Here is a 21,093-nt window from a genome sequence, read left to right as displayed (position 1 = left end):
GCAAAATTAAAACAGAATTTTAAAAAATGAGGATAGTACTTTTCTCATTCCCCAGGCATCTTTGCAGCTGCTCTTAGTTGGGAGTCACCCAGCACCTAAAACAGGAATATGGTAACTACAAAGAAGAGAAAAAGTCACTGGAGTCAATAACTCTAGGCTCCCACTTGTTATGAATAGTGGAAAGTACAAGCTGGGGCACAAGCAGAAACAGAAAATAATCATACAAGGAAAAGTGAAACTGGACATCCTCGCCAACAACTGTCCAAATGTGAAGAAATCTGAAATAGAGTACTACACCATGTTGCCCATGACCAATGTCCATAACTACAGTGGCAATAACATTGAACAGGGCACAGCATATGGAAAATACTAGAGTATGCACACTGGCTATCACTGATCCAGGTGATTCTGATATCATTAGAAGCATACCAGAACATACTGGTGAAAAGTAAATCACACAAAATTTTTCTTTAATAAAACTTGCCAGAGCTTGTTTTTTGGGAAAAAAAAAAGATAGTTTAAGGGACCTCTGGGACAACATCAAGCATATTAACATTCAAATTATAAGGGTCCCAGAAGGAGAAAAGAGAGAGAAAGGGGAATAAAACTTAGTTCAAGAAATAATGTCTTTTGGGGCAGCCACAGGCAAAGTCTGACATTGACTTGCAGCACAGTCCCTCCCAAGAGGTCCCAGAATGAACACACCCCATGGCTGGCTTCAAACCAAAAACAGCACCGCCCAATTAGCTCCAATAGTGGCATAAGACTCAGCAGGCACAAGACCTTGCCAGGATGAATTCTACTTCATGGCATCAGCCCCTGCACAGCAGCTTATAAACTGAGATTTAGGCCAATTCCCACAGCCAACCAGTGTAAAGGTCAATCTCACCCACAAATGTGCCAACAGTAACCAAGGCTCAGCTAAAACAGGAGCGCACACATAACCCACATAAGACACATTTCCTGGACCCGGCCAGTGTGGCTCAGTGGTTGAGAATTGACCTAGGGACCCAGGAGGTCATGGTTTGATTCCTGGTCAGGGCACATGCCTGGATTGTGGGCTCAATCCCCAGTAAGGAGAATGTAGGAGACAGCCGATCAGTGATGCTCTCTCATCACTGATGTTTCTATCTCACTCTTAACTCTCCCTTCCTCTCTGAAATCAATATATATATGCTTTTTTAAAGGACACATTCCTGGATACTCAGGTCAGGTGATCAGGGAGACTATACCACTAAGGCCCACAAGACACCTACTACATAAGGCCACACTACCAAGACTGAGAGACATAGAAGACTGATGTAACACACAGAAACACAGAGAGGAAGCCAAAATGGGGAGGCAAAGAAAGATGCCACAAATGAAAGAACAGGAGAAATATCCAGAAAAAGAACTAAATGAAATGGAGACAAGCAATCTACCAGATACAGAGTTCAAAACAATGGTTATAAGAGTACTCAATGAACTTAGGGGGAAACTAGATGAATTCAGTGATAACTTCTACAAAGAAATAGTAAACAAAAAAAAGGATATAGACACTATAAAAAAAACAACCAGTCAGAAATGAAGAATACAATATTTGAAATGAAGAATACACTAAAAAATCAGATTAGAAGAAGTAGAGGATCGAATGGGCAAATTAGAGGAGAACGTAGCAGAAAATAAGCAAAACAAAAAAAGAAATGTGAAAAAAAATACAGCTTAAGGGCCCTCTAGGACAATATCAAGTGTAACACCACCCACATCCCATAAGTACCAGAAGGAGAAGAGAGAAAGCAAGGGAATAAGAACTTATTTGAAGAAATAATGACTGAAAACTTCTCTAACCTGGTGAAGGAAAAAGATACACAAGTCCAGAAAGCTCCGAGTTCCCCAAATAAGATGAAAACAAGGTCCACACCAAGACACATCATTATTAAAATGGCAAAGGTTAAAGACAAAGAGAATATTAAGAGCAGTAGCAGAAAGACAGTTACTTACAAGGGATCTCCCTTAGGACTGTAAGCTGATTTCTCAACAGAAATATTTCAGGCTAGAAGGGACTGACACAAAATAGTCAAAGTGATGAAAAGCAAGGGCATATAACCAAGACTACTTTACCTAGGAAGGCTATCATTTAAAATTGAAAATGAGATAAAGATCTTCTTGGAAAAAAGGAACATAAATATAAATAATGAAGTAGCAATAACTACATACATATCAATAATCACTTTAAAAGTAAATGGCTTAAACACTCAAATCAAAAGACATAGGGTGGCAGAATGGATTTAAAAACAAATAAGACCCATCTTGCTGCCTACAAAAGATTCACTTCACATCTAAAGACTGAGAGTGAAGGAATGGATAAGGACATCCCATGCAAATAGCAATGAAAAGTAAGGTGAAGTAGCAATACTCATATCAGACAAAAAAGAAAAAGACTTTTAAAAAAGACTGTAATAAGAAACAAGGAGAATTACATAATAATAAAGGGATCAATTCAATAAGAGTATATAACTATCATAAACATTTATGCACTGAACATTAAAGCACATAAATATATAAAGCAAATATTGATGGACATAAAGGGAGAGATCAACAGTAATACAGTCATAATAGGGGAATTTAACACCTTATTGATATCACTGGGTATATATTCCAGACAGAAAATTAGAAGAAAACAATGACCTTAAATGACACACATTAAATCAAAGGGATTTAATTGATATTTTTAATTAATTTTTTTATTGTTTAAAGTATTAATTAGTACATATATCTCCTTTTTTTCCCCATTGACCTTCCCACAGCCTCCCCTAACCCCTGTCCAATGCCCTCATCCCCCTCGCAGTGTCTTGTGTACATTGGTGTGCTTATATGCATGCATACAAGTCCTTTAGTTGATCTATTTCCCTCCCTCCCCAACACTCCCCAACCTTCCCGCTGTAATCCGACAGTCTCTTCGGTGCTTTACTTCCTCTCTATCTTTTTATTCATCAGGTTATAATGTTCTTTATTTTCCATAAATGAGTGAGATCATGTGGTATTTTTCTTTCATTGCCTGGGTTATTTCACTTAACATAATGCTCTCCAGGTCCATCCATGCTGCTGCAAATGGTAGGAATTCCTTCTTTTTTATAGCAGAGTAGTATTTCATTGTATAGATGTACCACAGTTTTCTAATCCACTCATCTGCTGATGGGCATTTAGGCTGTTTCCAAATCTTAGCTATGGTGAATCATGCTGCTATGAATATAGGGGTGCATATAGCCTTTCTGATTGGTGTTTCTAGTTTCTTGGGATATATTCCTAGAAGTGGGATTACTGGGTCAAATGGGAGCTCCATTTGTAGTTTTTTGAGGAAAGTCCATACTGTTCTCCACAGTGACTGCACCAGTCTGCACTCCCACCAGCAGTGCACGAGGGTTCCTTTTTCTCCACATCCATGCCAGCACATGTCTTTTATTGATGATTGCCATTCTGGCAGGTGTGAGATGGTACCGCATTGTCGTGTTGATTTGCATCTCTCGGATAATTAGTGACTTTGAGCATGTTTTCATGTGTCTCTTGGCCTTCCTTCTGTCTTCTTTCGAAAAGATTCTATTTAGGTCCGTTGCCCATTTTTTTATTGGATCATTTATCTTCCTTTTATTAAGTTGTATAAGTTGCCTGTAGATGTTGGAGATTAAACCTTTATCAGGGATAACATTTGCAAATATGTTCTCGCATACAGTGGCCTTTCTTGTTGTTTTGTTGACGGTTACTTTTGCTGTGCAAAAGCTTTTTATTTTGATGTAGTACCATTTGTTTATTTTCTCTTTAGCTTCCATTGCCCTAGGAGCAGTATCGGTGAAGAAATTACTTTGGCATATGTCTGAGATTTCTCTGCCTGTGGATTCCTCAAGTATTTTTATGGTTTCCCGTCTTATGTTTAAGTCTTGTATCCATTTTGATTTTATTTTTCTGTATGGTACAAGATTGTGGTCTAGTTTCATTTTTTTTACATGTATCTGTCCAATTTTCCCAACACCATTCATTAAAGAGACTGTCTTGACTCCATTGTATGTTCATGCCTCCTTTGTCAAATATTAATTGAGTATAGTGGTTTGGGTAAATATCTGGATTCTCTATGCTATTCCATTGGTCTATATGTCTGTTCTTGTGGCAGTACCAGGCTGTTTTGAGAACAGTGGCTTTGTAATACAGCTTGAAATCTGGTATTGAGATCCCACCTACTTTGTTCTTCTCTCTCAGGATTGCTGTGGCTATTTGGGATCTTTTTATATTCCAGATGAATTTTTGGAGTTCTTTCTAGGTCTGTGAAATATGCCGTTGGTATTTTAATGGGGAGTGCATTGAATCTATAGATTGCTTTGGGTAGTATGGACATTTTAATGATGTTGATTCTCCCAATCCATGAACATGGTATGTTCTTCCATCTGTTTACGTCTTCCTCTATCTCTTTTTTCAGTGTCCTGTATTTTTCCACATATAGGTCTTTTACCTCCTTAGTTAAGTTTATTCCTGGGTATCTTAATTTTTTTGGTGCAATGGTAAATGGGATTGCTTTTTTAGTCTCTCTTTCTGTAAGTTCACTAGCGGTGTATAGAAATGCCATGGATTTCGTGGCATTAATTTTGTATCCTGCTACATTGCCGAATTCATTTATTAAGTCTATTAGATTTTTGATGGAGTCTTTCGGGTTTTTTATGTACAATATGTCATCTACAAATAAGGACAGCTTTACTTCTTCTTTTCCAATTTGGATGCCTTTTATTTCTTCTTATTGTCTAATCACAATGGCGAGTACTTCCAGTACTATGTCGAACAGGAGTGGTGAGAGTGGGCATCCCTGTCTTATTCCTGTTCTTAGGGAAAATGGATTTAGTTTTTGCACATTGAGTGTGATGTTAGCTGTTGGTTTATCATATATAGCTTTTATTATGTTAAAGTATGATCCTTCTATTCCCACCTTGCTGAGAGGTTTTATCAAGAAAGGGTGTTGGATTTTGTCAAATGTTTTTTCTGCATCAATTGATATTACTGTATGGTTTTTATCTCTCAATTTGTTTATGTGATGTATCTTGTTTATTGATTTGCAGATATTGTACCATCCTTGCATTTCTGGGATAAATCCTACTTGGTCATGGTGTATGATATTTCTGATGTACTGCTGGATCCGATTTGTTAGAATTTTGTTGAAGATTTTGGCATCTATGTTTATGAGGGATATTGGCCTGTAATTCTCTTTCATTGTGTTGTCTTTATCTGGTTTTGGTATTAGGGTGATGCTGGATTCATAGAAGGAGTTGGAAGTGTCCCTTCCTCTTGAGTTTTTTGAAATAGTCTGAGGAGGATAGGTTTTAGTTCTTCCTTGAATGTTTGGGAAAACTCCCCTGTGAAGCTGTCTGGCCCCGGGCTTTTGTTTGCTGAAAGATTTTTGATAAATGCTTCAATTTCTTCCTTAGTTATTCACCTATTGAGATGTTTAGATACTTCATGATTGAGTTTTGGAAGGTTGTATTTTTCTAGGATTATGTCCATTTCCTCCAGGTTGTCCAGTTTGTTGGAATAGAGTTGTTCATAGTACTTTTTAACAATCCTTTGTATTTCGGTGGGGTCTGTGGTTATTTCAACTCTTTCATTTCTGATTTTGTTTATTTGGGTCCTCTCTCTTTGATTCTTAGTGAGCCTGGCTAGAGGTTCATCAATCTTGTTTATCCTTTCAAAGAAACAACTCTTGGTTTTGTTGATCTTTTGTATTGTTTCTTTGGTCTCTATGTCGTTTATCTCCGCCCTGATCTTTATTATTTCCTTCCTATGCTTACACTGGGCTTTACTTGTTGCTCTTTTTCTAACTCTTTGAGTTGTAGGGTTAGGTAATTTATTACCATTGTTTCTTGTTTTTTGCAGTAGTCTTGTAGAGCTATGAATTTCCCTCTCAAGACTGCTTTTGCTGTGTCCATAGATTTTGGATTGTTGTGTTTTCATTGTCATTTGTTGCCATGATGGTTTTTTATTTCTTCCTTGATTTCTGGTAACCCAGTCATTGTTCAATAGCATGCTGTTTAGTCTTCATGTGTTTGATTTTTTTGTACTGTTTTTATTGTAGTTGATTTCCAGTTTTATGCCACTGTGATCTGAGAAGATGCTTGATATGATGTCTATCTTCTTGAATTTGAAGAGACTTTGCCTGTGACCCAATATATGGTCTATCTTTGAAAATGACCCATGTGCACTTGAGAAGAATGTATATTCTGTGGCTTTGGGGTGAAATGTTCTGAAGATGTCAATTAATTCCATCTGGTCTAGTGAGTCATTTAGGATTGACGTTCCTTTGCTGATTTTTTGTTTAGACGATTTGTCCAATGGTGATAGTGGGGTATTAAAGTTTCCTTCTATGATTGTATTGCTGTCAATCTCTCCCTGGATATCTTCCAGGAGGGTTTTTTTATGTATTTGGGTGCTTCTGTATTGGGTGCATATATGTTTACCAGAGTTATTTCTTCTTGTTGGATTGCTCCCATTAGTATTATGAAGTGGCCTTCCTTATCTCTTGTTATGTCCTTCACTTTGAGATCTAACTTGTCAGATATAAGTATTGCTACCCCAGCTTTTTTTAAATTTCAATTCGCCTGAAAAACCTTTTTCCATCCCTTCACCCTCAGTCTTTGTGTGCCTTTTTTTCTGAGGTGGGTTTCTTGTAGACAGCAGATATATGGGTCTTGTTTTCTTATCCAATCCATTACCCTATGTCTTTTGATTGGGGCATTTAATCCATTTACATTTATAGTTATTATTGATAGGTACTTATTTGTCGCCATTTTTATTCTTTACCCCTGTGTTCCTTCTTCGCTTCATATTTTCTTTTTTTTTTTACAGCAGACCCTTTAGCATTTCTTGCATTGCTGGTTTGGTGGTAATAAATTCCCTTAGTCCTTTTTTGTCTGTGAAGCTCCTGATTTCACCTTCAATTTTGATTGATAGCCTTGCTGGGTACAGTATTCTTGGATTCAGACCATTCCTTTGCATGACTTTGTATATTTCATTCCATTCCCTTCGGATGATGAGTTTCTGTTGAGAAATCAGTTGTTGGTGTTTACCAATTTAATTATAATGTGCCTTGGCATCAGGCTTTTGGGGTTCATTTTGTTTGGGACTCTGTGAGCTTCTTGGGTTTGTGTGGGTTTTTTCTTCTCTATATCAGGGAAGTTTTCTGTCATTATTTCTTCAAACAGGTTTTCTATTCCTTGCTCAGTTTCCCCTCCTTCTTGCACCCCTATTTTGCGGATGTTGTTTTCTTTCGTGTTGTCCCAAAGTTCCCTTAGGCTCTCCTCCTGCTTTTTAATTTTTTTTCTAGAAGCTGCTCTACTTGGGTATTTTTTCCTACCTTGTCTTCTAGCTCACTGATGTGGTCCTCTGCTTCTTCTAGTCTACTCTTTATGCTTTCTATTGAGTTCTTTACAGCAGTGATGTCATTTTTCATTTCATCTTGGTTCTTCTTCATTTCTTCTTGGTTCTTACTCATATTATAGAATTTGTCTTCCATTCTTTTCAGCCACCTTCTGACCATTTCTCTGAATTCTTTCTCTGACAGGTTGCTTGTCTCCATTTCGTTTACTTCCTTTTCTGGTGATGCCTGCTTTTCTTTCATATGCGGGCTGTTTCTTTGTCTCCCTGTAGTCTCTCTTCTCCACGTGTCTGGTTAGGTAGTTCTCTCTCTCCTGTGTTGATTTAAAGGCACAAAATACCACACAACCATGTACAACACACAAGGCACTGAACAGAAATGTACTGATGATATTAATAACCCCAAATAAAGGTGACCACGAGAGAAAGGCAAATTAGAGGATAGGAGAGAAAGAAGAAGAGAAAAAAAAGAAAGGAGTGCAAAAATGAAATTGGGAAAAGGAAAAACAAAGTAAGAGAGAAAAGAAAGAGAATAAGAAAGAAAAGGGGAACAAACTATATATATGGGGAGAAAACTCCAATAGAACAGCCACTTATCCCAATAAATGCCAGCAACAAGTACCTGGTGATGAATACAAACTACAAACAACAACTAATATTAAGCTAGGTGAGGGAAAACAGAAGCAAAAAACAAAAACAGAAGCAAAAAACAAACAAAAAAAAACAAAAAGAATAAGCAAAACAATTTCACAAACAAACATAAAACATCAATATAATCAACATTCAAGCAAACAACAACAAGAGGACAGAGAGAAAAAAATTTTTTGGATAGTGAAGACAGAGAAGAGAGAGGTGTGTATGGACTTGGAGCAGGGGATTGGAAATTAGATATATAAGTAGGGTGAAATTTTAACAGAGGGTAAAAAGAAAGAATAGGGAAAATCTAAAGCAGGAAAAGGGTAAGAGAAACAGGACAACAAAAGGGGAAAAGTTAGGAAGAGAGTGATGGCATAAAGGTAGAGTTGAGATAGAGTAAAATGATGCTAAAGGAAAGATAAAAATAGAATGTAGAACACTAATCCCAAAGTAAAGAGAAAATAAAATGACACTTTAAAAAATAGGTAAAATAGTAGTAGTAATAATACTGATTGAAAATAAAAATGTAATAATTAAAAAGGTAAAATCAAATGAGGAAAAAAGAAAATAAATTAGTTTAATTAAAAGATGAAAAAAAATTAAAAATATATATAAATAGCCAAAACCGGTTTGGCTCAGTGGATAGAGCATTGGCCTGCGGACTGAAAGGTCCCAGGTTCGATTCCGGTCAAGGGCATGTAACTTGGTTGCAGGCACATCCCCAGTGGGGGTTGTGCAGGAGGCAGCTGATCGATGTTTCTCTCTCATCGATGTTTCTGACTATCTATCCTTCTTCCTTCCTCTCTGTAAAAAATCAATAAAATATATTTTAAAATAATATATATATATATATATATATATATATATATATATAAATATACAGTAGTGAAGGTCATTTACTTCCTCTATTGTTCTGTTTGGCACACCTGTTTCCCAGTCAGGACAGTATTGCAGTTCCCTGCGTTCCACTGCTCATCAGTGTTGTAAGCCAGTCCTGATTTTTAAGCAGGCAGTGTGTCTTATTTTCTTGTATTCCTTTATTTGTGATTACATAAGTGTCAATTTGTGATTCTACCCCTGGGTGTCAGTGTTTCTGGATAGACCTCCGGGTCTATAGGTCCTCTCTAGCCTGTGCTTAGATCCTGATTTCCCTGTGGCACTCAATACCGGTTTGTGGGAGTGGGCTGCCCCAGAGCTGGTTCTCCAACGGTCACTCCCCGCTCTGATCCCCAGGTTCCAGAAAAACAACTTTCCCCTGCAGTCTCCTAGGGTGTCCCCAACTAGGTGATCCTATGCATTGGGCTTAGGAATGAGAAGCAAGGATTTAAAGAGGAAATCGCAAGTGTGCAAACTCCGGGGCTGCGCGCAAGTCTGCACAGTCCTTTTTCCCCCTTGTGTCCAAGCAGCCGGCACACTTTTAAAATTTTTAGGCTGTCTTGTGCCAGATCAAAATGGGTTGCTTTTTAGAGATCCCCTCTGTTAGCAGCTCTGAGGACCCCCTTCCACATTCATGGATCACGCCAGCCCCAACAGCCACAGATTCTTCTAGGTGCAGACTTCCCGCAGTCCTCCAGCTCCCATAGTGCGCGTGCTTCTCTGTCCTGCTGGGACCAGAGACCTCACCTTATCCCAGGCGAAATCTGACCTTTCCATGGTGGAGTGTAGAGCTCGTCTGAATATGCGTGTTTGCGCCAATTGGGGACCGGTGTTCTGGGGTTCGCAGCTATTCAGTGGGTGCCGTAGTTGCAGATTTTCAGGCTTCCGATAACATCCACTTTCCCCTTCAAAGATGGCACAGTCTCCGCATCTGAGCCGGTGGCTCCGGGAGGGGACCCAGCAGCAGTGGGGGCTGCACAGTCAGGGGAGCCCTGTCCAGCAGTCCCCCACCTTCTCCTGGAGTACAGCTGTCCCTTAACTCACCAACACTCCCCGTGCGACCCTCAGCTGCTCTTTCTATCTGCTCCAGGACAGGGCTCGGGACACCTCTGTCTATTCCGCCACCATTTTTTTCCTTCTTAATTGATATTTTTAAAGCATTTCATCCCAAAGCAGCAGAATATACATTATTTTCATGTGCATTAAACATTTATCAGGATTGATTATATCTTAAGCAAAAAAAAATAAGTTTCAATAAATTTAAGAAGACTGAAATTATATCAAGAATATTTTCTGACCAAAATTATATGAAACTAGAAATCAATGACAAGAAAGAAAAAAAAAACCCCACCTGGGAACAAAACAATAAGGAACTAAGTAATCAATGGGTCAATGAAAAAAATCAAAGAGGAAATCAAAAACTACCTTGAGACAAATATAAATAAAAACAAAACTCGCCAAATCTATGAGATGAGCAAAAGCAGTTCTAAAAGGGAAGTTCTAACATACAAGGCTACCTCAAGAGAAAACTCAAATAAACAATATAATTTTTCACCTAAAGGGTACAGAAAAAGAATAACAGATTCTTAGTAAAAATAATCCTATCTAATAAAAGAGTAACATGCAAATTGACTGTCACTCCAACACACAAGATGGCTGCCCCCATGTGGACACAAGATGGCTGCCACAAGATGGCCAGCAGGGGAGGACAGTTGGGAGGGACAAGGCCTGCAAGGGAGGGCAGTTGGGGGCAATCAAGCCTGCAGGGGAGGGCAGTTAGGGATGACCAGGCTGGCAGAGGAGGGAAGTTGGGGGCAACCAGGCCTGCAGGGAAAGGCAGTTGGGAGGGACCCAGGCCTCCAGGGGAGGGCAGTTAGGGGTGACCAGGCCTGCAGGGGAGGGCAGTTAGGGGTGACCAGGCCTGCAGGGGGGGCAGTTAGGGGCAATCAGGCTGGCAGGGGAGTGTTTAGGGGGTGACCAGGCTGGCAGGCAGAAGCAGTTAGGGTCAATCAGGAAGGCAGACAGGTGAGCAGTTGGGAGCCAGCAGTCCTGGATTGTGAGAGGGCAGTCGGACATCCCTCGAGGGGTCCCAGATTGGAGAAAGTGCAGGCTGGGCTGAGGGACACCCCCCTCCAGTGCACGAATTTCCTGCACTGGGCCTCTAGTGAAATAATAAAGATCAGAGTGGAAATAAATGAAATAGGCTAAGAAAAACAACGAAAAAAGAGCAATGAAACTAAAAGCTGTTTTTTTTTTAATGATAAAGAAGATCAATAAAACTATAACCAGACTCATCAAGAAACAAAGAGACGGAGCCAAAATAAATAAAATCATAAATGAAAGAGAAGTTATAAGTGACACCACAAAAATATAAAGATTCATAAGAGACTACTGTGAACAATTATATGCCAATCTACTGAAAAACCTAGAAGTAATGGATTAATTGCTAGAAACCAACAACTTTCCAAGACTGAATCATGAAGAAGTGGGAAATCTGAATAGACTCATTACAAGTAATAAAATTTAACTAGTAATTTAAAAACTACTACTACAAAAAAAAAACCCTCCAGGATCAGGCTTCACAGGTAAATTCTAGTAAACATTTAAAGAAGAGTTAATAGCAATCTTTCTCAAATTATTGCCAAAAAAATGAAGAGGAAAATTCATTTTAAAAGACCAACATTGCCCTTGATTACAAGACAACACAAACACAGCAGAAAAAAAAATGTACAGGCCAATATCCCTGATGAACATAGATGCAAAAATCCTCAACAGAACATTAAAAAAATGAATTAAAAAATACATTAAAAGGGTCATACATCATGATCAAGTGGGATTTGTTCCATGGACTCAAGGATGGTTTAATATCAGCCAATCAATCAACATGATACACCACTTTAACAAAATTAAAGAAAAAAATTACATGATCATCTCGATAAAGAAAAAGCATTTGACAAAATTCAACACATCTTTATGATAAAAACTCTCAAAAAGTGGGTATATAAGTAATATATCTCAACATAATAATGACCATATATGATAAACCCACAACTAAATCATACTGAATACTAGAAATCTGGAAGTATTTATTCTAAGATCAGGAACAAGACAAGGATGTACTCTTTCCACTTTTTTTTTTTCAACATAATATTGAAAGCCCTAGCCACAACAATTAGGCACGAAAAATAAATAAAAGGCATATAAATTGGAAAGGAAGAAGTAAAATGGTCACTATTTGCAGATGACATGATATTATATACAGAAAATCCTAAAGATTCCACACACAAAAACCTATTAGAACTAATAAAATTCAGTAAAGTTTCAGGATACACAATGTTCAGAAATCTGTTGTGTTTTTATATACTATTAACAAACTATCACAGAGAAATTAAGAAAACAAACCCCTTAACAACTGCATCAAAAATAATAAAATATCTATATATAAATTTAACCAAGGAGGGGAAAGGCCTGTATTCTGAAAATTGTAAGACATCAATGAAAGAATTTGAAGATGACACAGATACATGGAAAGATATGGTGTGCTCATGAATTGGAAGAATTAATACTTTAAAATGTCCATACGACCCAAAGCAATCTACAATTTTTTGCAATCCCAATCAAAATGCCAATAACATTATTACAAAACTAGGAAAAATAATCCTAAAATTTGTATGGAGCCACAAAAGACCCCAAAGAGCCAAAGCAATCTTGATAAATAGAAACAAAACCTGAGATATCACACTTCTTGATTTCAAACTATACTACAAAGCTATACTAACCAAAACAGTTGGTACTGGCATAAAAATACATTCATGAATGGACTAGAATAGAGAGGCCAGAAATAAATGCATGCATAGATGGTCAATTAATCTAAGACAAAGGAGGAAAAATAGACAATGGAGAAGAGACATTCTCTTTAATAAATGGTGTTAGAAAAACAGAACAGCTACATACAAAAGAATGAAACTGGACCACCATCTTATAATAAATAAATTCACTAAAAATAAATTCAAAATGTATTAAATATTTGAATGTAAGATCTGAAACCACAAAATTCATGGAACAAAACATAGGCAGTAAGCTCTGACAAGCAATATTTTTTGGATCAGTCTCCTCAGGCAAAGGCAACAAAAGCAAAAATAAATAAATGGGATTACATCAAACTAAAAAGCTTTGAACAGAGAAGGAAACTATCAAGAAATCCACAGACAACCTACTGAATAGGAGAAGATATCTGCAAGTCATATATCTGACAAGGGGTTAATATTCAAAATTTATAAAGAACTTGAACAACTTAATATTTTGAAAACTCAATTTTAAAATGGGCATAAGACATCAACAGACATTTTTTCCCAAAGAAGACATACAGATGCCCAACATGCAAATGAAAGTATATTCAACATTACTAATCATCAGAGAAAGACAAATACCATATGATTTTTCTAATATATAGACACTAAAAAAAAATGAACAAAACAGAAGCTAACTCATAGATACAGGAGTTGGAGGTGGTAAAATAAGTGAAGGGGATTAAGAGGTACAAAAATTACAGTTATTAAATAAATAAGTTATGGGGACATAATGTACAGCATAAGGAATATAGTCAATAATATTACAATAACTTTTTTTCATTAAACATGGTAAATAGACTTACTGTGGTGATCATTTCATAATGTATATAAATATCAAATCACTACATGTACACCTGAAACTAATAGGATATATTATGCCAATTATCTTACTAATAAAAGCCTAGGTGGACCTCACGTGGTCATGCTGTGATGCACTCACGCTGTCACAAGATGGCTGTGTGCACAGCGGAGGTAGGGCCGGTGGCCGCTCCCTGCGGCTTCTGCCTGGTTCCCACAGCCCTGCACACCCCCAGCTCCGGCTTACCTCTTTGGGGCAATCCATCGAGGATCCCTAGATGGGTGGGTGGGGCCTACCTCTTTGAGGCGATCTATCACAGGGCTCCGCACTATGAGAGGGCACAGGCCACGCTGGGGTACGCCCCCCCCCCCCACGAGTGCATGAATTTCATGCACTGGGCCTCTAGTACTTCAATAAAAAGCATTTTGCTTAATGATTACAGGGTTTCAGTTTAGGAAGATAAAGCATTCTGGAGATGGAAAGTGGTGATGAGTACCTAACCATATGAATGTATTTAATACCACCAAATTTTACACTTAAAAATTGTTAAAATGGAAAATTTTGTTATGTGTATTTTACCACAATTACAAATAAAAATCCATTTAATCTTAAAAACTGGGGTTATTTCTGGATTCTCAATTCTATTGCATTGGTCAATATGTCTATCCTTATGCTACTACCACAGCCTTAACTTTGGCTTTGAAGTAACGTTTGAAATCAAGAAGTGTTAGCTGTTCAAAACTATTAATTCTTTCTTAAGATTTTTTTGTGCTTCTAGGCCCATTGAGTTTCCATATTAATTTTAATATCAAAAGCTAAGTAGTTCCCAGGTGGTGTGGCTCAGTGGTTGAGCAGACCCATGAACCAGGAGGTCACTGGTTCAATTCCTGGTCAGGGCACATGCCCAGGTTGCAGGCTTGATCCCCAGCAGGGGGCATGCAGGAAGCAGCAGATTGTTGTTTGTATCTCTCAATCCTTCTCCCTTCCTCTCCCTAAAATCAATAAAAACATTTTTTTTAAGCTAGGTAGGATTCTGATAGAGATTGTGTTAAATCTGTGGGTCAATGTGGGAAATATTGCCATTTTTAAAATATCAAGTCTTCCAATTTCTGAACATAGGATATCTTTCCAGTTATTTTGGTATTAAATTTCTTTCAACCACATTTTATAATTTACAGATTATATATTTTACACCAATTTTGTTAAATTTATTTCCAATATTTTTATTCTTTTATATGCTATTATAAAAGGATGCCTTCCCAATATAGATGCCCTTAATGTAAATTTATTGCTTAAATGCACAAGCAAGAACTTCCAGGAAAATGTTGAATAAAAGTAGAGATACTGACCATTCTTTTCTTATTCTTGATCTTAAGGGAAAGTGTTCAGTATTTCACTATTATGTATGACATTATCTGTGGGGTTTTTTATAGATGCTCTTTATCAGATGGAAGGATACACCTTCTATTCCTAGCTTGTAGAATGTTTTTATCATGAGGGTGTACTGGATTTTCTTCTAATGCTTTTACTGCATATTAAAAAAGTTATTAATCATTATTTCTTCAAGTACTCTTTTAGGCTTGCCCAGTGTCTCCTCTCTTCTTGGATTCTAACAACATGAATGTTATAGACATAGGTTCCTGAGGTTATCTTCATTTATTTTCATTCTGTTTTCTATTTTTCAGATTGGGTAATTCTATTATTCTCTTTTCAAGTTTATTGATGCTTTCCTCTGCCCCCTCCATTCTTCTTTGAGACTATCAATTCAGTTTTTATTCTAGCTTTTTGTATTTTCCATTTATAAAATTTCCCCTTCATTCTTTTAAAATGTTTGTTTCTTTGCCCAGACTTTCTTTTTCTTTGCTGAAGCTTTCTATATTTTTATTTGTTTCAAGCCAGTTTGTAATTTCTCAGGGAAGAATATTTATGATGGTTCCTTTAAAACCATTGTCAGGAAATTCATTTTCTCTGTCATCTTGGTTTTGGCATCTATGAGTTGTCTATTATCATTAACGATATTCCTGATTCTTGGCAGGATGAGCGATTTTTTAAAAGAAACCTAGGTGTTTTTGGTGTGATGTTATAAGAATCTGTATCTTATTAAAAACCTTCTGTTTTTGCTGATTTTATCTGATACTCACTTGCCAAGGGACTGTAGGGTGCTCTCTGGTTATTATTAAATGAGAGTTAAAGTCCAAGTTCCTCAATAGGTCCTCTTTTGACAGTGAGCATGGCTTCTCATAACTGGTGGATAGAGATGACTCCTCACATGTCCTCCAATGACACCACAGTGGTGGGAGAATGTGTGGCATTATTACTGCAGGGTAATAGTGAAAGTCTTGATTCTCCTCTAGACGTTTTATGATGACTTCAGTGGAGAAGAAGTAGTGTACTTCTTTAGTTCTTAGTGGGAGTACAAGTCTATGCTCCCAATGGTATCCAGTGATACTATTAAGGGAGTACAGAAAAGGGTGTGCCTCCTTTCTTCCCCATTCAGATCAAAGTCCTCACTCATCACTCAGCCTTCTCCTTAGTCTACTTCTCCCAGTGGAGAGTTTGGGATACCATATTGGAGCCCTAATGAAAGTAGAAGTCTAGGTTCTCCACTAAGTCTTCCCTGGTGTAGGTAGATATTGGGCCATAGTTTTTCTTTGGTGTTTGTCTGGAGTAGAGCGGTTACTATGTAAATGATTTTTTATCTTGATTGCCCCCTTCCTGGTCCTTTAGCTCTAAATAACAGATTTAGGGGATAGGGGTTCTCTTTTTTTGGCTCTTGGTCATATTTTTTGGTTGTCATCTTCTGTTTTAAGTTTCGTAGTTACGAGGCAAAAAGAAAACCCATGTTATTCCTTTAGTACTGAAGTCCCCAGCCAATATTCCTTCTTCTATCTTTCAGAATATTCTTAAATTTATTTTACATATAATACTTAAGTGCTTCAGTTGTACTTAATAGGAGGAATATAGAAAAGTACATCTACAGCATCTTTCCAGAAGCAGAAGACTGCTAATCAAAACATTTTAAATAGAGTTATTCAACCAGCTACACGTTCATTATTTAATCATTTTAATGTATTCATTTGTTCATGCTTTCATTCAACAAATGATAATTGAGCATCTAGTATGTATAATTATTAATTAGAATTAATAATTAAGGCCCCATCTTTTCCCTCAAGAAGTTCAGAATCTAGTGAGGGGAAACAAGAGAACATTTGATAAAAATATAGTTTCAAATGTGCAATCGCCATGCAAAAATAAGGGACACTTATATGATAGGTAAAATAAGAGATTGTTAATATCTTGCCGAAATCGAGTTATGTTATCCTTTCTGTTACCCCTTAATTACCAGTCTATCAGTCTACTAACCCTTTTAACAAAGGTATTTAAATTGGCTTAACAATATTTATTTCTATTGAATGAAGGCTAACCTTTGTATTTATTTTTTTGCTAAATGGTCATAAACTTATCTTTTTTTTATATAAATACTAGAGGCCCGGTGCATGAAAATTCATGCACATGGGGGGGGGGTGTCCCTCAGCATAGCCTGTGCCCTCTCACAGTCTGGGACCCTTGGGGGATGCCCACCTTCTGGCTTAGGCCTGCTCCCTGAGAACAGATGATCTAAAAGAAATAATCATATTCTTGGGTAAGGATTTTTTTAAAAGTTAATGGCCTCATGAAAATTCACTGCCAGCCCTAACTGATTTGGCTCAGTGGATAGAGCATCGGCCTATGGACTCAAGAGTCCCAGGTTCGATTCTGGTCAAGGGCATGTACCTTGGTTGCGGGCACATACCCAGTAGGGAGTGTGCAGGAGGCAGCTGATCGATGTTTCTCTCTCATCGATGTTTCTAACTCTCTATCCCTCTCCCTTCCTCTCTGTAAAAAAATCAATAAAATATATATATTTTTAAAAACTCCTTATTATGAAAATTCACTGCCAGAGGGGCTGAGGGGACTGGGTGCCACCATCTTGTGAGGGCATGATGGTCAATTAGCATATTCCCTCTTTATTATATAGGATTAGGAAGTGATCAACACAAAGATACCTCTTATCTACAATTGGAAGGATTTACATTTCTCACATTTCAGAGAAAAAAAGTGAATCAAAACAACATATTTGAATTGAAGAAAAATTTTCACAACTCCATTCTTTTGATAATTCTCTTATTCCTGTGATTTCTCAAAGGATTAGTGACAGAGGTTCCATAACTACATCTGGGATTTGTTCCATTTCCCTTACATAAAACTCATTTTGCCTGGAAGTTTAAAGCATTGAAGAACATTAATGCTCTTTTACTACTCTTTCCCATGTACTGGCACTCATCTCACTCCCAACCACCATTATTTAATAGGTTCCAATAGGAAGGGATTTTTTTCTTATGTTAGGCACAAAATAGATTTGAATAATTATATTTCTCTTTGTCATCTGTTAATATTATGTCTCTAGCAAAGGTCCCCAATTGTCCTGGTTTTTATTCTTACATTTAAAACAGTTACTAAAGCCCTTTTGTCTGTCCTCAGCATTTTTATAGGTCTCAGCATATTTTGTGCTTAACCTTTCTAACCATATTCTAACAGAAGATTTCATATTTGTCCTTGATTGTATGTATTTTCTTCTACATTTACACTTGTCTCTGAAGAATAATTTGAACTTATGAGAGATTTACCAGTGCTGCTACATATTTTTCTTTAGCTGCGTCTACTGTTCAAAATGTTTTCTAAAATGTCTTATCTTTCTTGAGGCATTCTCTGTTTTAGAGTCTCTGTCTTCCTATCTGGCCTGTGGAAGTCATATATATATTTTATTAATCCTCACTCAAGGATATTTTTCCATTGATTTTTTTTCTTTTTAAGAGTGGAAAGGATGTGACAGAGAGAGTGAGAGACAGAAACATCCATGTGAGACAGACACATAGACTGGTGGCCTCCAAAAGAGCCCTAACCCAGGCCTGAGATCGAGCCTACAACTGAGGTACATGCCCTAGATTAGGAATTGAACCCCGACCCTTCAGTCTGCAGACAGATGCTCTAACCCAGGGGTGGGCAAACTTTTTGACTCGAGGGCCACAATGGGTTCTTAAACTGGGCTGGAGGGCCGGAACAAAAGCATGGATGGATAGTTTGTGTGAACTAATATAAATTCAAAGTAAAGGAGCGGAGGGGAGAGCAAGAGAACCGGATAGAACAGCTGGATCTGGCCCTCGGGCTGTAGTTTGCCCACAGCTGCTCTAACCACTTAGCAACACTGGCTAGGGCTAGAAATCATCTGTTTAAAGTCAAGAAAAACTTTGAATATCCATTTCTTCCTTCCCTTGTCTTTTCCCCCTTTACAGTACTTTTTTTGAGTATGTGCCGGTAAAATACACAAGCACTTTTTTTCTAAAGCAATGCTGCCAAATGCCTACTCAAACAAATAAGCCCTTTCCTCCCTACTCATCCCTTTTGGAGTGACAAAGAGTTCATATGATAACCTGTGGATGTGTGAATGTGTGCATGTGTAAATGTAATCCATGCCTCTCCTCATTTATATGAATATATCTAAAACAGATGTTTCTGTTTTTATGCCAATATATCTTTACATCAAATGATATTCTCCTAATGTATTTATGCTGACATAACCCACATTTGGCTAAAAAAGAGTCAAGTGAGGTTAGAGCAAAAGGGATCAGAGAGCAATTGTAAAAGCATTTCATATTTTAACCATAGACATTTATGTTACTATGAAAAAAACAAACTCTCTCTCTCTCTCTCTCTCTCTCTCTCTCTCTCTCTCTCTCTCTCTCTCTCTCTCTCTCTCACACACACACACACACACACACACATCTATGTCTCCAAAAAAGCAAACCCACATAATGGCCTTTTACATTCTGAAATCCTACTTTATACATAATAACACAACTCTGCAACCATAGGCATATAAGAAAGATGAGATCTGAAGTAGCTATTTTAATAGGTATAAATAATTATGAATATTACTAGGGGCCCGGTGCACAAAATTCGTGCACTGGGAGGGGGGGGTCCCTCAGCCCAGCCTGCTCCCTCTCACAGACTGGGAGCCCACAGGGGATGTCCTACTGATGGCTTAGGCGACCTGGCTAATCAGGGGTAAGCGCCAGCCCCATCACCCAGCTGTTGCAGCCACTGCCAGCCACCACAGCCGCCAAGGTGTTTCCATCAACACAGACTCTGGTCCCTTCACCATGAAAAAATGACAACTTTCTTTAGGCATTTTCAAGATGTGTCTTTCACAGGATATGACATTTCTATCTTTTTTTCTATCCTCACCTGAGGATATGTTTCCATTGATTTTTAGAGAGTGTGTGAGAGAGAGGGAGAGACAGAGGGAAACATCAGTGTGAGAGGGACACTTTGGTTGCCTCCTGCATGAGCCCTGACCTGGGCCCCGGCCAGGGAGGAGCCTGTAAACTAGGTACATGCCCTTGATCAGAATCGAACCTGGATCCTGCAGTCGGCAGGCCAAGGCTCTATCCACTGAGCCAAACTGTCTAGGACAGGATATGACATTTCTTAGCCCCTCCGGCAGTGGACCTTCATTTTTTTCTCCAGGAGTGTGGTGGAAAAACCCTAGATCACCTTCTTGGATTCTTATTACCCAAGTTACCAAGAATACTGCAAGTGACGGCATACAGGGAGCTTAGCCAATGAGCGGTCAGAAAAGGTGTTTACGCTCAAACTGGTTTGACTCAGTGGATAGAGCAGGGGTGGACAAACTTTTTGACTCGAGGGCCACAATGGGTTCTTAAACTGGACCGGAGGGCTGGAACAAAAGCATGGATAAAGTGTTTGTGTGAACTAATATAAATTCAAAGTAAAGGAGCAGAGGGGAGAGCAAGAGAACCCTCCGCTCTTTCGGCTCCGCAGGCCGGATAGAACAGCCGAACGGGCCGGATCTGGCCTACGGGCCGTAGTTTGCCCACGGCTGGGATAGAGCGTCGGCCTGCAGACTGAAGGGTCCCAGGTTTGATTCCTGTTAAGGGCATGTACCTTGGTTGGGGACATATCCCCAGTGTGGAGTGTGCAGGAGGCAGCTGATCAATGTTTCTCTCTCATCCATGTTTCTGACAGTCTATCCCTCTCCCCTCTTCTCTATAAAAAATCAATAAAATATATACTTTTTTTAAAAAAAGAAAAGGTGTTTTCTCCGCAGCCCATGCACAAGGATCCCCTGTGTTGTGTCCACTGGGATAGGGGCGTGTCCCTAGCCCGCGTTCGCTGTGTCCGCCAGGCTGGTGGGCGTGGACCCGGGCCACTTGGCGTGGGCACACGCGCAAGCAGCTGCAGGGCAGGGTGGAAACTTCCGCTGCAGCAGAAGTTCCTGCTGCGGCCGCTTGTCCTGGGACCCAGCCTGCTTGTCACCCCTGGCGGCTCGTCCTGGGACCCGGACTACTTGGCGCCGGCACCCATAGGCCACTCCGGGCCAGGGGCATTCTGGGACCCCAGCTGCTCAGGGCCTATGCATCGGCCTACAGGCTCAGAGCAGTCTGGGTCCCAAGGATGTTCAGAGCCCACATATGCAAATTAACC

The 21,093-nt window shown here is 38.6% G+C and overlaps 1 pseudogene across 1 annotated transcript; it reads left to right on the top strand.

Moving 5' to 3' along the window:
• The first annotated feature begins 108 nt into the window (after positions 1-108).
• LOC308239739 (large ribosomal subunit protein eL30-like) lies at positions 109-452 on the top strand (annotated as a pseudogene). Its single transcript has one exon. The product of its transcript is annotated as a large ribosomal subunit protein eL30-like (transcript).
• The last annotated feature ends 20,641 nt before the right edge of the window (positions 453-21,093 follow it).

Source organism: Plecotus auritus (genome assembly GCF_963455305.1).
Source record: "Plecotus auritus genome assembly, chromosome: X".
NCBI lineage: Eukaryota > Metazoa > Chordata > Mammalia > Chiroptera > Vespertilionidae > Plecotus > Plecotus auritus.
This window is presented reverse-complemented; position numbering and strand designations above follow the sequence as displayed.